At 28.1% G+C, this 18121-nt stretch overlaps 1 long non-coding RNA gene across 1 annotated transcript; it reads right to left on the bottom strand.

The window, feature by feature from the left end:
* Positions 1 to 8456: 8456 nt before the first annotated feature.
* Positions 8457 to 10461, bottom strand: LOC114189836. Its single transcript, XR_003605740.1, has 3 exons — positions 10223 to 10461; positions 10044 to 10114; positions 8457 to 8684 (listed from the first exon to the last, which is right to left on the bottom strand). It is a non-coding gene; the product is annotated as an uncharacterized LOC114189836 (long non-coding RNA).
* Positions 10462 to 18121: the final 7660 nt, after the last annotated feature.

Here is an 18121-nt window from a genome sequence, read left to right on the forward strand (position 1 = left end):
TTGCATGCATGTAGAAATTTTTTTACTTTAATAATGATTTAGAAAGGTTAAAATACCTTTTTTTGTCCCAATTTTTGTTAAGTTTTGTCAAATAAGTCCTAATTTTAGTTTTGTGTTCAAATAAGTCTTCATTTTCGTTAATTTTGTTCAATTGTTCAATTGACTATCACGTGTTACTTTGTGGTTTTTTTGAATTTTTTTTGAATTTTTTTGAATTTTTTTTTACTTTTTTTAAATGTCCACGTGTTAACCCAATAGCATGTCACGTGTCAAAGTAAATGTTCTATATTCAATTTGATCCCTATATTTGTTATTTTTGTTCAATTTAATCCCAATTTTGTTTAAAATTGACTAATTTTGTCCATATCAAATATGTGACCAAATTTAATTTTTATATCAAAGTTATAATTATGCGAATTTTAATATATTATATAAAAAATGTGAATTTTAATATAAAAATTAAATTTAGTTTCAATTTGGAGAGGGACTAAATTGAACAAAAATAACAAATATAGGGACCAAATTGAATATAGAACATTGACTATGACACATGGTATGTTATTGGGTTGACACATGGAGATTTAAAAAAAATTTTAAAAATTTTAAAAATAAATTAGAAAAAAACCACGAAGTGACACGTGGTAGTCACTGTTCATGGTCGTTAGTGATTTAAATGGTGTTAGCAAAAAATGACCTAATTAAATAAAATTGACAAAAATTAGGACCTATTTGAACACAAAATTTTTAATTCAAAATTAGGACTTATTTGACAAAATTTGACAAAAATTGTGATAAAAAGGTATTTTAATCATTTAGAAAAGACCGAAAATTATTTTGTTAATTGTATAGTTTACATAATGAGTTTATATTACGATGAGTTGGCATGCTTTATATAAACAATTGTATAAGCTATGTTTTTTTAATATCACGTTATTTTACAAACAAATAACCATATTAACATATTCGGAATTGTTCAATCATTGAAACAATACTTCTAGAACAAAATTAGAAAAGCAATATTTAAATTATAAATTATTTTTCAATTTTCTATTACATTTTAAACTATACTTACCTGATCAATAGATTATGCTAAGTAATGCGGTTCAATAAGGTCAATTAGTCTCATCACCAAAAAGACTACAAAATATTCTATGATACATCTATTGGGGCAAATATTGACATATTAACGATAATTATGACAAATCTTGGTAGTTTGATTACGTTTTTGATATCCCTTGATGCCAAATATTTATGGGATATTTGGTATAAAGATAAATCATACTTATGATTATTTTAAAGATATTTGAGAGATTTCAACAACAAAAAAGTTAGATCCATGCCCAATCAAGTCCAATATAAATAGAGCAAAGGGAAGCATAAAGACAAGTTTGAAACATCTGAGTTTAGGAATCCTTTAGGAGAGCCTAATTTCGCCCTCTCTCCACCTTTCTTCTTTTAATTTGATGTTATTTTGATTCCATGGAGGACTAAGCTTATCGGGTTGGTTCCAATGTAATCTCATTCTGGATTATGAGGTTAGAACGCAATAATTGGTTTGTTATTTTGATTACTAAGATTTATATTTGTCTTTGTCTTTGCCTTTTAATCAAGTAAAAGTAATAATTTTTACATTATAGCAAGTTAGCATGGTGTTAAATCTACATAACATATCAATCATATGAGTTCAAGGGTTTTTGATTTTTATTGATAATGTACTTTGATTAAATTTAAAAATTGTCATGTGATTGAATGAGTTTTTGTCAATGATTGACAATAAACTTTGATTAAAGGTAAAAACTTTAACAAGAATCAATCAAAAATGTACTTTGGTTAATTAGTTTTCTACTTGATATAAGAGGGAAAAGAATAGATATGATTATGCATAGTAATATTTAATTGAGAATGTACATGTGATTGAATGAGTTTTTGCCAATGATTGACAATGTACTTTTATTAAAGGTAAAAAGTTTAACAAGAATTAATCAAGAATGTACTTTGGTTAATTAGTTTTTTACTTGATATAAGAGGAAAAAGAATATACGTAATTAGTCATAGTAATATTTAATTGAGAATGTACTTTGGTTAAATTTACTATAATTAATCTACAAAGTTCTTGCTTTTAATTCAGAATGTAATTTGGTTAATAGTAAGAACACCATCAAATTAATTGAAAATTTACATTGATTAATTTGAAAATCTAAGACAATAATTAATTGAATGATAATCCTTAGATAATCAATGAAGAATATATTTTATCATGAATAATCTATTTTATCTATTTTGAAAGTAATGGAATCAATCTATTTTTTTATCATTGTTTTTACATTTTTTTTATCTTTTACCAATTTATTTCTTTATTTCTTATTTTATTTGAGTAACCTCTTTTGTATAGTTTTATAAAAACTAATTTGTTAGAAATCAATTCCGTGTTCGTCGGGAGCCACTTAGGGTTGACTTTACCCTTTATATTTTATTGGATATTACTATATTAGACTTACTGAAGATACTATAGTTTAGTAGTACTCGTTCTATTGCGTCAACGATAGTGTTATCACTAACCAAAAACCAATTGCATAATAGAGTATTTGTGATAACTTGCTAGCTTGAAGCGAATCAATACAGCAACATGCAAAATTGCATATCCCAAAGTGGCCATTGGAATATTAACTCTCATAAGTAATGATCTTGCAACCAGTTTTAGACGTTTTATTAATAATTTCGCAAGTCCATTTTGAGTATGAACATGCGCTACTAGATATTCAACTTCAATTCTGATTTATATACAATACTCATGAAAAACATGAGATGTAAATTTCAGCAACATTATCCAGACGAATTTTCTTAATCGAATAATTTGGAAAATGGGCTCTTAACTATGCTAATAACTTTGCAAATGCATGATTGCAAGTTGATAATAAACAAATATGTCACCATCTAGTTGATACATTAATTAAAACCATGAAATATATCAATGATCCACGTGATGGGTGTATTGGACCATAAATATCACTTTGTATTCGTTCTAAAAATGAGATTAACCAATTTCTAACTTTTCTAGTGATGGTCTTATTATCAACTTTCTTTGTGAGTGTGTAGTAAATGAGAAATCATTGGACTGAAGAAGTTTTTGACTATTAAGTGGGTGTCCACATGAGTTTTTCAACTAGTTTTTGCATCATATTATATTCAGGATCACCCAATTGATCATGCCAAACAAGGAATTCATTTTTATTCATAAGCTTTTGGCTTACAATGACATGTGTTTCAATTGCACTAATATATATATGTAATACAAGCCATAAAAGAAAATTGATATTTCTTCAATACACATTTTTTATATTCAGCTCAATTCTCCAATACACATTTTCTTATTCAACTCAATTCTAGTGATGTAAAGATATTCATATCTCTTTTATTGTTTGTCTCAATATGATATTCATTTAGATAAATATCCTTGAAACTTAATAAGTTTCTATTAAACATCTTGGTAGAAGTATAGTCGCTCTTCTAGAACATTCAAATATATTTGTAGTACTAGATATTACTAAATAAGAAAAAAAATTATTACTCTTGAGAATTGTATGAGTTGTTGCACCATCAACAAAATACAATATATTTATTAGTTTATACAAAAATATTGCATATCAAATGATCATATATATAATTAAATTTAATATACTTAATAACCTCAACTCGTTGAGGTACCACCCAAAATTAAATAACTTCGTAGGTCATATAAAATAAAACTAAATATAAAATATCATCTCCGAAAATCTTTGAACTTTTATATATGTTAGTATAACAAAATCAAACCATAAATCCATATCAAAACCCTTGTTTCACATTCTTTCATATAATATGTACATTTTAATATATCATTAACTTAAAAGATATCTATTTGTATAATATGTAGAATTGGTATTTGAATATCTCCATTCACATCTCTATAACAATTATGATGTAAGATCTATGTAATAATAAATGCTCATAATAAACTCACTTCACATGTACCTTCTATAATACAAAAGAAGTTGTATACCTATACATAATATCAACAATAGACATGCATATTTTACATTAATATAGTAAGAAGGCCATAGAAAATTTACCTTTAATTAAATTATAATAAAAATAAATTAAAACTTCATTACATAGAGAATTTATATATATATATATATATATATATATATATATATATATATATATATATATATATATATTTCTTGAGACTCTCATCATTAATAAGGTGATCAATGCTTCCATGAAATTTATTACTAAAAAAACTCATATTTCCTGTTAATTTTGTTTTAAAACTTTTTGTGTAGGAAATATTTATAAATTTTGTTATGAAAAAAAAATTGCAGGAAATTACTGCCAATTTTTTTATAAAATATTTTGGATAAAACACTTTTCATAACAAATTTCATAGGAACTACTTACGAATTTTATAATTTTGTATGAAATAATTACCCACAAAGGAATTACTTGCCAATTAAGATTCTTAAAAAAAATAACAGAAAAAAGTTTTTTCCTGCAAATTTTTACAACAAATATGCAAGAAAAATCTCATGTAATTTGAGAATTTTTAGTGGTGAACAAAGAAAACAACAATATCAAGTGGTATCCAGATGGCCATAATCAAAATCGTCATCTTCATAACCAAAGTATGTTTTTTTTTATGTTTTTTTTCCTTATTTTGTAAGATGTTTTGGTGTACGATAAGTAAACTCAAATGACATTTACCAGTACAATGATAATTTATATTTTCATCTTATTTGTCATTATTTTCACATTTTTCATATTATTGTTCAACTTCTAATGATAAAATGTCAATTTGAGATTTTCTTTGTAACCATGTCCACAACCATCACTAGTATGACCATGATGACAACCAATGTCATGACCATGACCATGAAAATGTGAATAAGATATTGTTGCATTCACTTCGGGTCTCGTGATTTTCTATCAAGTTTTTTGGTTTTTGTTCAATTACAACAAGACATGAAATAAATTCAAAATATTTTTTAAATCCTTTTTTACAATATTGTTGTTGCTGGAGCAAATTACTTGCTCAAATATTATATTTATTTCTTTAATGACATCACCAAGATCCATTGCACCTATATGTATTTCAACACTTAATATTCAATATAAGTAATTTTTCTTCGTAATATTAATGGTCACAAATTCAAATTTTGCAAGCTTTGACATCTTTAGAACTAGCACATAAAATAATAATACTAATTATATTTCATGTACAAAACTATAAAATTAATATAAAAATATTAAATTTTAGAAAAAAAATTCGAATATAAATAATAATTATAATAATCATCACCATAATAATAATAATAATAATAAGACAAAGATGAAAATTGATAAAGTCAAACAATTTTTATTACAACAATAAAAATATAAGATAAAATTATAAATGAAGAAAACATTAGAAAGAGCTTAGATTGAGACATGTAAAGTATTGTTCTTAGATAGAAAATGCTTACAATAACATTTTGTTGGTTAGAACATCGTGTTGTTAATGTATTATAAAAATAAAGTTAATAATAGAGGAAAAAAGAAAAAGAAGAAAAGAAAATGGAAAAGCAAAAGGGATCATCCAAAGTATTCTTGAAATTATTAGAAAAAGTATAGTATTCCTCACCAAAAAAAAACAAGAATTTTTAAATTTAAAATATTTTTTTATTAAAAGGAAACCCCCAAAACTCGATGAATTGAGCGAAAACAAAAAATATTCAACAATTTGGAAGAATAATTCAATGATTTCTGAAGCAACCATTTCAATTCAATTGATAAAGTCGACAAATTTTTCATTGAAAAAAAAATCTATAAAGGATCTCAATACTAAAAGAAAAGTAGTTATTAAAAATAGAAAAAATGAAAAAAGAAGAAAAGAAAAGAGAACTTGGAATTCCCGAGACAAATATTCAACTTCTTTGTGTGTCTTATTACTATATGAAGAGTCTCATTTATAGATATAACTCATAAAGATACGAATTAAATAGTTAATACAAATATTTAAACCTCATACGTAATTAAAATTAATCATATGAATAATTGTATAATTATAACAAATCAATTAATCATATAAATCAAATCATATGAGTAATTGTATCAAGTCCATGGACCATCAATCATATAATCATACGAGTAACTCTATCAAGTCAATGGACAACCATTAATTTATAACAAAATTTATTTTTGGATAGTTGTCAAGAAAATAAACATGGATAATAAAATAAATTTTCTAGGATCTTCTTTTTCTTATATTATAATAGAATTTTATATTTATAGTTATCTTTTGGGAGGAATTTTTTAGAATGAATATTCCGAAACAAAATTTCCATAACACATAAAATGTATCCGAAAAATAACTTTTCGAAATGAGTTCTCCATAATAAGTTTTCCAGAATACATAAAATGCTTCCTAGAAAAAAGAAAGTCTTACAGATCGAGCTTTCTCTGCAGCACATTATTTCTCTCTTCTTTTTTGCAAAATTGTCTTTCTCTTCTTTCTTTTTCTGCAACGATAATGAAAATAACGACAATTGTACTATTTTAGTCTTTTTCTTATAAAGTGGTAATGCATTTAGAAATAATAGGGTGTGGAAAACAAAACTAGGAGATAGGAGCCCATTATGGCCTACATATAAAATTGTCCACAAAATACTCTTATCTTATATCTCCCAAAAGAATTTAATAATTTACCATTTTAAAATATTTTATTTTAAAATGATAAATTAAAAATATATTTAATTTGAATGTTTACTTCTTCAATTTTTTTATTTTTAAATATTTTATTTAGATAAAATAGTTTAAATTTGTTGAATTTTACTTTTTTATTTAGATAAAATATTTTAATTATCATCAAATATAAAATATTTATAAAATATCTCTCGTTTTGATTATGAAATAATTTAAGTATACCCAAATAAATCATCAAGCACACAAACTCTTAATATAAAGTTATAGAGATAACAAAATAAGTTCAATTTATCAAGTTAATTTGGCTTACCACTCATTCAATTAATATTTTTGAATATGGTTTAAATTGAACCAATTCACTTAATTTATTGGCAAAATTGGTTTAAACCGAGTTGAAGATGTGTTGACTCATAATCCATTAATAACAATCTTTTATTATTATTATTTTTTATTTTCATAAGTTTTTATTATAATTATTTACTTCCTTTATTTATGTAGGTTGAAAATTTAATATTTTAAAGACTAGAATGTTATTTAATAATGTTTGAATAATTGAATGTTTAATTTATTTATTTGTCAAATTATGTAGGTTGATACTTTAATTTTCAACTATTATCCTTATAACAATGTTTGGTGAAATAGACAAATAATTTGACTATATTGGTGTAAGAAAAATTAGTAAAGTCAATCTACTTTGGTTTTACTACAATAAATATATAACATAAATTAGAAGAACAAAACTTTTTTAAATGAGTCGATCCACATAATTCCTCAACTCGTTTAATTCACCAATGTGTAATAGATTGAAATGGGTTACAACATTTTTAATTCACCTAAAAATAAATTGAGTTAAGCTTATTTACTTTTAATTTATAACAAGTTAATTTGTATAAGTTAGATTGACTATTTTGACACTTGTGCAAAACTTTCGGTACAATCTAAAACCATCTTAATATGAATATAAATTGTTGTGTAATCTTTACACAATGAAACTCTTAATATAGAATATTGTAGAATATAAGTAATAAAACTCTTATTATAAAATCGTTTCAAACCTTTTAATATAACTTAAAAGTAGTTAAACTCTTAATAAAGATCACTATAGATTATACTGAATAACTTATGACATTTAAACATTTTATATGAATTGTTGTAAAAAAGAAGAGTTGTCCAACCCTTGGATGAATCAATGAATTCCTATACTTAACCGAAATGACCAAGCTGAGATTATATATATATATATATATATATATATATATATATATATATATATATATATATATATATATATATATATATATATTAAAAAAATACATATTTTGAAGAACACTCTCAATTTCTTTTTTTTTAACTTTAAAATTATCTAATTTTAAGTAATTATTGGAGCGGGACACGTAACTTATGAGGATGACAGGCGAATCACGACTAATTTTGCAATACAAAAAAGCGATGAATAGAAATTTATGAGATCAATTATATTATGTCATAAATATTTGGATGTTTTAATATAATAATAAAACTAAATAATTAAATATTAAATAATACAAAATAAATGAACTATTAATAAATAAATCTATTTCACTTTCTGCTCATTTTTTATACTCTCTTATTTAATTTAAATATTTTTACTTCTTGCTTATTTTTATTTCAAATAAAGTGTCTATGATTGTCCAGGTAAATTAGTATTGTAACGTCCCATTTAATTATTAAAACGAAATTAAAGGAAACGTCACGCGATAAAGTATAGCAGCGTAGTCTTGGGGTCCTTAACGCAACCCCTACAACCTGGTACACCACGATGCCGACATAAAACAGATACCAATCTAACAAAGAGTGTAGAGTAAGAAATCATAAGATGATACAGGGGCCGTAGCCCTAAAGAAATCGTAAATAAAATGCCTCCAGCCCAGATGGCTAAGCTACTGAATCACCGCTCCCTTGCTGACCACGAGAACCTCGCCCATCTGCTCCCATCAACCAAGTTGATGATCATCGCAAGGAAGAACAACCACATACAACACAGCCATGCAACAAAACGGGTAAGCTAGAGCCAACACATACTCATCATACAGTCAAATATATTTTCATCATCTCACATCCATATAACAACCAAACATGTCATGACTCTTCATTCAATACACTACGACTCGACTCGACTCATCCGGATACGTATAACTTGGTCGGATTCAGCGGATGCTTGCACTTGTGGTGGATACCTCTGCTCGACCCTGAGCTGCTCGATCCTGAGCTATGTGTTTCAAGTGTTACGATAAATTAAGTCTCCCTCACCACAAGGTTAGCCCTTACTGGATTTCAGGCCTCCTGCTACCCTCACCACAGGAGTCAGTCCGCTCTAGGTGAGACTAACTGGCTCCTCAGAGTGTCAGGATGCAACCTTACCTTGAATCCTTACCTAGTTATACAGATGGGGCACCACCATGGACACCCACTAACAGAGGCCATGGAATTACGTCCCGACCACTGAAGCGTAGCCCCGGAGGTCTCACCTAGAGACCCCAAGGAATTACACGCTGACACGGACCAACATTCATAAAACAATATATTCGGAGAACATCAAAAGCATGTTTACAATTCCATACCCATCCATGAGATTTATTCCTCATACGCATGCATATTGAATTCATACCTCTGATCCTCACCATCCCATGGGTCTAGTGTCTCATCTCATGTTAATACCATGTTCCTTTAATTTCAAACTTCACATTCATTTCACATGCTAAGTCTCATACCAACCCATTCATCCACAATTCATGAATCATACCCAAGAATATACTTCATGCTCCGTTATATACAGGTCAATCATCATACAATCATACTCAACCAAAACAGATCATTCAGGAAACATCAAACATCCAAATCACAGCACTGTCTCGCCCAACATCTCGCTCAGGCTGAGGGGTCTCGCTCAGGCGAGACATGCTCGCTCAGGCGAGCCTCCCCCTCGCCTAGGCGAGAGCACAAAAACAAGAGCAGGAGCAATGCGGGATCTCGCTTAAGCGAGATCCCTCTCGCCTGGGCGAGTTGCCTGCTCGCTCAAAAGTTAAGCGAGTCGCCTGGGCGACCTTTCGTGCAAAAACTTAGGCGAGCTTCCCTGTTTCATCTCGCCTAGGCGAGATGGACTCGCTTGGGCGAGATTAACAGGTCTCGCCACTGTTCTTCACTGCAACAGCCATGAAAATCAAGCCAAACCAGTATACAAAGCATTTAATCACACCAAAACGAAGGATTTATTCATGCAATCAGTAACTCACTCAAGGACAGCCAAGACAACACCAAAAGACTGAAACCCTAACTTCCCGTACCTGGAAATCAAGTTAGCGGAACGCTCCAACACGCACACAGGAAACCAAACTGTCCTTAGGGTGGTCAGCAGCTGGAACGGACGGTAAAACAGAAAAAAGGAGGCGGGTTATTACTAAACCCTAACAATAACAGCAACATAGACCATGAAAACAGAAGCATGAGTCAAGGGACGACTTACGTGAGTAGAACTGAGTTTGAGCTTGAAGGAGGGGGACCTTAGGGTAAACCCTAGCAGAGCTTTTCGTGAGAGGTAGTGAGGGATGGCGGCTGGTTTCTGAAAGAGTGAATGTGAGGTGGGATTAGGGCAACATAGCAGGGTTTATATACATTGGGCCAACCCTTAGGCCCACTTAGGGGCAGGAAAAATGGGGCCTTACAAGTATGATATAGACAAAATGATCACATAACCTTATTAAAAGAAATCAGGAATTAGGTTGGATGAATACTTGTACAAAACTCATCACGTAAGGAAATTAACTTAAATTGAGTTTAAAAAGTCATCTTACTCTGAACGTGTGGGGTTGGAATAGATGATTTAATCGTCACATCCAATTAACACTTATACTCACAATCCTTGAGACAGTGATATCCATCAAATTTAAGACCCCTTAAAAGATTTTTTTTATTAAATTAAAATACATAAAAATAATTTTTTTCTAGAAACTATACCATTTGCATGCAAAAAAAAATTAGTATGTCATCCATGTATAAACATATAGCGAACATTCATATTTAAATCATATGTTTTAGAAAATTACTTTAAGGTAAGTAAATTTAAGAACACGTACCTATTTTTAGAACTAGTTTCATGATTGTTGTTTAGAAAATTGACATTCTCGTGTTTCATTTAACTTCTACTTCATCTATTGAAGATGCTGAGTATGTTGCATTATCATAAAAGTGATTATACCTTATCTTGTAATGTGATAGTAACTTCCTACTCATACACCATTATAAGAACTTTCAAAGTTATTATAACATTCTAAAAAATGTCACCCAATACGTTAAAACCTTCGATTTTTTACCAAACTTCCATGTAATTTCACATTTGACTATTGCCATTTATTTTAGTTTGTTGTTTTATTTTATATGCATCATACTTTAATTTTTTTTAACACTTTTTTACCACAATCTTTCTTCATTATTTTTAGAAATTTCACATTGACAGAGATTATAGACGAGTTTAGAGTATATAAGTAGATGTAAACTCCACCTTACAAGTCGATTTTGTATGATTGAGTTAGATTTAAAGTTCACCTCTTAACATGGTATCAGAGACATTGTTAGAATTTATCCTAGAAATATATATACATCGGCGTAAGAGGATGTGTTGTGTTGAAAGTCTCACATCAATAAAGATCAAACAAGTTTAGGGTATATAGGTGAACGTAAACTTCACTTTACAAACCGATTTTGTAAAAGTTGAGTTAAACTTAAAATTCACTTTTTATTATTGATATTAAATCTAAAATTTATAATAAATAAAATATTAAAAAAAAAGAAAACAGAAAACAAATACTTCACAAAATATTACAAAAAAGAATAAGAAAAACAAACACTTTATAGACAGGTTTCCGTATGCGAGGTTTGTATTCACTGTATATAATTTAAGCAATCTATCTCCTTAATACAATAAATCAAAGAAATGTTAGAGAAAATGTCATAAAACACTCTATTTTCTTGTATTTGATTACTATTTTTAAAATTGCATGTAATAGAAGTCCCATAGTAAGAGTAGGACATTGGGTCGATAATACATGGGTTTAGGAATTGGTTTGGAGGAGACAAAGACTTGTTTGGGAGAAAGTTATGGAAGCACAACTCTATCAGTTAATTAATAGTTTTACATTTAGGAAAGGGAATCTAGATACTTGGAGTTGGAAGAAAACTGCGGAAGGAGCATATACTATAAGGTCTGCATATATGAAAGTTGATGGGTAACTCTGAAGGGGAAAGCGACAAGGTGTTCACAGAGTTATAGAGTATAAGAGTGATTCCAAAGGCACAATTATTTGGGTGGAGGCTACTCTTGGATAAGTTACCGACAAAGGATAAATTATAAGTGAAGGGGGTCTAATTACAACATTCTTTGTGTGAGTTATGCCTAGATTGTGAAGAGAGTGCATCAAACATATTTTTCTCTTGTACAATGTCTCAAAAGGTATGGAAAATGTGTGATAGTTGGATAGGGGTGGGCTCAGTGCATCACAACCAAGCTAGGATACACTTTCAACACATTCATATGAGTAACTTGAACACTAGGCAAAACATAGTATGGAAAGGAATGTGGCTGGCTATAGTTGGGGAAATTTGGAAACAGGAATGAGGTGATCTTTAAGCAAAACAAAGTTGACACTGAAGAGATTTTTAGTCTTGCTCAAGTAAACGTTTGGGCATGGTTGAAACATAAAATTCCTTCGGTAAAATATTCATATAATGACTGGTACTTCTATGATATGATGCTTTCTATGTTTAAGTTGTCAGGTGAGCATGAAAGGGATTCCCATGTCTAAAGCAATGAGTTTTTCATCAGTGATCATACACACTTCTTTGGTTTACTGCGTAACAACCAAGAGAACATAGTCTTGGGAGAGCTACGAATCATGCATACCTAGTTTTATATTCACTTTCTGTGTAATCTTGTAGACTGGCCGGGGAAGGTGTGATATGGGTGGGTAATCTTAAGATTCCTACCCAACTTGACGTTAGGAAGGTATAACTCTTGCATTGAAAGTCTAGTTTTAATTGTTCTACCAGATTATTGTAATAGCTTAGTATGCTGTTGACGCCTACTCAAGTTCTTTTTCCTTTCCAAGAATGTTGATTTTGTTCGAAGGTCCCTATGATATATATTTTTATGCCCAATGTCTAGAGGAGTCTTAGCTTTTCTACGTAAAAATTTATCGTTGTTTTGACAGATTTTGGAGATGTATTGCATCTTTCTCTCATCTTTTTATAAAAATAGGTTAGAACACCCCCTCTCTATTAAAAATTTTAATTTAATTCTTTACGAATAAAAAAAAACTCATAAATATAATAGTTAATTATTTTCTTACCAAAAGAGTTTGATGTATTAGAATTTATGTTTTGGATGTACTTTTTTAATTCTCTTTTCTTAATAACTAGTTTTTTATTGTAATGGAATCACACAAATAGGCCACAACGTTATTTTTTATTGGATGGAATTTGCAACACGGGTTCATGTGACATGAGAAAGGGTAATATGCCTCCACCTCCACATATCTATCGTGGAATTATATGCTTTTCACTTAAAAACACTGAGAAAAACAAAAAACAGAAAAAGAAAATAACAAAAACCACAACTTTCACTCAAATTCATATATTTCCATTTTCTAGGGTTTGGTCCATGCAAAAAGAAGCCTAGGCAAAAAAACAAGAAACTAATGGGAACTACTTCCATACGTGGTGAGGAATCAAAGTACGTAACCTTTGATGTGATACCAAATGAAAAAGCTCCAGAATTTTTTCATTAATCATTATACTTTAAAATACGTCAGAAAATATCCTACCAAAAGTCACGGGGATTTAGTATTTTCAACCTGTAATTATGTAAGAGGATGACATTATTACTAATATAAAGGTTTCAAATTTAATATTAATTAGTTTTACCTCCTTTTTAATTTTTAACTTATAATAAATTTTATTCTTTTTCTATTTTTATATATCTATATCTATATATATATATTGTTTTATAATTTATTAAGAGGAATTGGGAAATGGAGTGAAATGAAAATGAAGTTTCGCGGTCAGAGAAGCATGCACGACTCCATTCTCATGCAGAACTTTTGGCATTCTGGCGTGCGGGACCAGCTCATCTGTTCTTTTGTTTCTTCCTTTGCCAGTAACATTTTTGTGGTGTGACATACTTGTGCCATCATTTCCCACTTTTCCTACCCATTATTCACTTCCATAATTGCTGCACATAATTCATAATAAACTACAATAAATGCAGTCTAAATCAATATGTTTTATGTAATTTTAATGGAAAAGATTTTAAAATTTATGACAAAAGTGACATCAAAGAATATCATTCCGTAGAAGTTTCAAGTTTTCAATGTTGGTCCATTTGAGTTAATTTTCTAAGCTTTGGTTCTCAAATACTTTTAGATTAAATTTTGTTATTATTCTATAAATGATATAATATAATATTTTTTATATTTACATTATATAAATATTTTTTTAATTTTTCACATATTTTTATCAATCGTACTTACGTGTATCTTAAAAATGTTGTTTTATTATTCTCAAACTTCATTTTGTTATAAGTCTAAATTTTCTGTTAACTTTTTATATTTTTATTTATTAATATTGTACATTAAAAACATTTCAATATATTTTAAAATATTAAAATAAGTGTTCATATATTTTACATATATAATAATGGAGCAACACAAAAATTCGTGAAAATTAAAATTTTAATATTACTGATAATGTGTAATGTACCTTTTTCTAAATGATTATTTTACATTCATATAATTATTATATATTAATTTATATTAAAATTATGGATGACAATTTGGGGCGGTTCAGGCTGGCTGGTCCGTAAGTCTGCAAAAAAAATATGGGACGGATTGAGATGTTAAATTTGTTGATCCGCAATGATTCGAATCGCATAGGTCCGCAATATGCGCAAGCTAAACACGGGCGAGGCAGACTGGCCCGTTGGCCCGCTTATAAAATTATATGTTCTCATTTCTTTAGTTCTTACATCATTTATTATGTTGTTTCTTTAAGTTTCTTTTATTTTATTATTATTATTATTATATTTATGTATAATCATTGTCTATAAGATAATGATTTTAGTTATTGAATATGAAATATCTTTTTATGTATTGTTAATGTACATGTCTTATAAGGTGACATGTTGTTATTGTACTTTAGCTATAATCTTCATTGTTAACTTTTTTTGTCTTTGATTAGGTAAACTAATTGGAATTATTTCGATAGAAAATGAATATAAATTATTATGAAAAAATAAAAAAGTTTTTATTTTGTTCAATAAAAAAAAAATATTTCGTTCATCATAAATGCGGATCAGCTCATGGGTCCACAGACTAATCCGCAGAACGGGACAGACCAGAAAAGTGAATCCGATATTAAAATACGGAGTGGGCCAACTCGGCTCGCATTTTTCGGACCAAAACACGGGCAAATCAAAATGAGTCAGAGTAACCTGCTTTGCCATTCTAATTAAAATTTATATGATTATAACTTTTTTTCAAAATTTAATATTTTAATATTATTTTTTATAATATCATATTTTTGCGGTAATTTTAAAAAAATTAATTTTTAAAATAACATATATATATATATATATATATATATATATATATATTCGTCATCCCACAAAGAATCTAGCAAAAACTTTACATTCAACATGAATGAAAATAAAAATAAAAAAAAAATTATATTTGAGATATGAGTGAGATAATGGATGTGATGGATTCCCTTCACACCATTGTTATTCCCAGTTATAGAAGTGTGGTACCAATGGTAGATGAATCCCTAAAATGGATTAGGGGATTGTGGTAGCAATATCTAGAATGAATCTATTGCATGATATGAACAAAAGAGATATAGTTTATGAGTGCAGAACCGTTTCTTGTTTGGCGGGAATCCTGGTCATAGTAGAGTCAGAACGTCAATGTCAGTATCATATCACGTCAAACTAGAGACAAGTGCAATGAATCCTAATAAATAATAAATAACAGTTAATGTCTGACCTTAGATTTGACAGATGAAACTGTTGACATCATGCCTGACGAATGTCTACTTGTACTTTCTCACACAAGAAAGCGGAATCTTTATCTTTTTATTTTTTATTTTTTAAAGATAATACTAGTTTAAGACCTCTACGTACACAACTCATTAGTTTATTAATTAGAAAGGATTTGAAATATTTTTAGGATGTTGGGAAAATATAATATTACTATTGAATATTTTAAAATTTATTTTATATATTATCATCTATAACCAAAAAAAAGAAAAAAATATATATATATATTATTTATTATATATAAAGATAAAGAAATTTTCTTAATCCACATTTTATAATACCAATTCCATCTTTTATAGAAATAATGAGAATTTTTTCTATTGTGTCCATATTTTATAATACTAATTTTATTTTTTACAATATAATTATTTATTAAATTTTTTAAAATTAATGTTTATTTTTATCTAATTTCTATAAAACTATTTATCATTTTTTTTTCTATTCATCAATAATTAATTTCACTAATTTAATAACATTATACTATTATCACTCAGTAACGTATTATTATTCATATTTTAATCTTACTTGAGTTATATTTTAATGAATAAAATATGTTTTTGATCCCTCAAGTTTCAGTGAATTTTGGAATTAGTTCTTCTTCAAAACTTGATACCAATTTAGTCCTTCATCTTTAGAAATGTGTGGATTTAATCCTTTTTACCAAATTTTGTTAAGTTTATTTGACATTTTAAATGCATTTTACGATAATATTTAAGTTAATATTGAAGTAAAAGTGTGTCAAACGGTGTAAACAATTCAAATACTATCATGAAATGCGCTTGAACAGTGAGATAAACTTAATAAAATTTGGTAATAAGGACTAAATTCACACATTTCTAAAGATGAAGGACTAAATTGGTATCAAATTTCGAAGAGGGACTAATTCCAAAATTCATTAAAACTTGAGGAATCAAAAACATATTTAACCCTATTTTAATTTATAATAAATATAATATAAGAAATTAGATTAGCGTTTGGAGATAATTTGGTCCTACATGAAATAAAAGTAAGAGTGAGCATGAACTAGAACACCGAAAAAATTCACATATTTATTGTGTAAGATCGTATTTTTTAGCATATATAAATTTGAGACAGAATGTGAAGATGAATTTATGTAGATTTGAGTGGACGAATATGTGTGTGTTTTTAGTGAATTTAGATGATAAAGTAAGTGAATTTTAAGATAAATTTTGTAAAAATTAGTGAGTAATTTGAGTGATGTAATAGATTAAAAAAATTAATAGATAGAATTAATAGATAGTTAAAAATATTAAATTTTAAAAAACAATATTTAATAAATTATAATAAAAAAATTAATAAAAAGATATATTATATTAAATTATTATTATTATTATTTGAAACTATCATTAATAATCAATATTATTATCATTAATTATTATACTTAATATTTTGACTATTTATTGTTATATTTAATATATATATATATATATATATATATATATATATAAATAAATATTATTATTACACACGCGCACTAGCAACACAAACACACACGATATCAGTTACGTAACTAGTGTCATACACTCACAACACCAGCACCGATTATTGTTAGAAAAAATGCATCATCAATTAAGAACATTATCGTTTTTATCTCAAAAAATAGCCTATTAACAGAAAAATAAGATTAATCCAAAGAACACAAGATTATAACGTGGAAACTCCAAATACGGAGAAAAATCACAACCACACACTATGTACAAATTTGTACAACACACATAAAATATTCTCAACCCTTTGACCCCCAAGTACACCCACACCCTTTAGAGTAAGAATTTAGTTACACCTCACAACACTCTATTACAAGAGAATAAGAAAAGTCAAGCATTAGCTCAAAGTGTATTTGACTTGGGGCAAGGAGGAACATCATGGACTTAGAGTCCATTAGATAGTCAGTAACACACACACCCTTAATTATCTTAGGCGATATAGGACTTTTCAAGACATGTTATTTTCATTAGTCCAACAGTTATAACACAACTTAAACATTTACGCAATGTTCATTTGGAGCGATGTTACTATTACCACTTACTTTTGAAGATGGATTAGAATACATGCACGTGTTCTCTTCACCTGATATGCAACAAAATGAGAATATGGATTTATGGGATATAAAGATTATTTCATCCTCCATACCAAGCAAAGATTTGAGGGTCATTTTTCCATTTTACCATTATAACCCTTACAAATGATTGGTATTTTGCATTCACATGTTCCTTCTTCTGGTTTCAACTATTGTGTTTGCTTGCTGTGCTGCCAAGA

Source organism: Vigna unguiculata, chromosome 7, assembly GCF_004118075.2.
Source record: "Vigna unguiculata cultivar IT97K-499-35 chromosome 7, ASM411807v1, whole genome shotgun sequence".
NCBI lineage: Eukaryota > Viridiplantae > Streptophyta > Magnoliopsida > Fabales > Fabaceae > Vigna > Vigna unguiculata.